This window comes from Limulus polyphemus, unplaced genomic scaffold (genome assembly GCF_000517525.1).
Source record: "Limulus polyphemus unplaced genomic scaffold, Limulus_polyphemus-2.1.2 Scaffold2025, whole genome shotgun sequence".
NCBI classification, from domain to species: domain Eukaryota; kingdom Metazoa; phylum Arthropoda; class Merostomata; order Xiphosura; family Limulidae; genus Limulus; species Limulus polyphemus.
Genome location: NW_013667635.1, coordinates 219,307 through 220,026, shown reverse-complemented (window position 1 = coordinate 220,026; position 720 = coordinate 219,307).

Below are 720 nucleotides of genomic sequence, written 5' to 3'. Positions count from 1 at the left end.
TTCTGTCGTACACAAATTATTTTTGTAATTTAAGGATAAGAAAAAATCATAATTGTTGAAAATCAAAATACAAAAGAATGTTACTTTCATTGTATTTCTTGTAATTTTGTCATGTTAATCAAAATGAAAGGATGTCCTGTTGTCAGTATTTCTTGTTATATTCATAAATTAAAAAGTCAAAGTGATGTTATTATTATTTATTCTTTGATTTACTGAATCATTTGATCACGTAATTTTCTTAACTTTTCAGAAAACAAAAAGTGTTAAATTTGGTGCATGTATGAATTCAGTATGTGTTTGTTAGCCCACCTACATAAGTTGTAATTAAATAAATAGCTTATATAATCTTGCAGTTTTAATCTTCTTAAATCACCACATCTTACACCTTTTTTCTACTTCATCCATTGGATATATATCAGCTTAAAATACAATTATTAATTTGTTATTATTTTTACAATAATCAACGATTCTATTCTGTCAAATTAAATAGTATATTTTTACACTTGTATTTTCTACTGAATTTCAAACGTTACAGACAGTTTTGTGTCTATATTTGTGATAGTGATAACACTTTGCTTGTTATTAAAATTTTGTTTTGACTGGTAATCAAATATTAGGTCGTCAATAAATTAATGTCTCGTTTTGGAACACTTTCATTAACCACCCCCAAAACGTTAAACGAACCGCCTAAACGTCACGTTAGTGGAGACTATATAATGT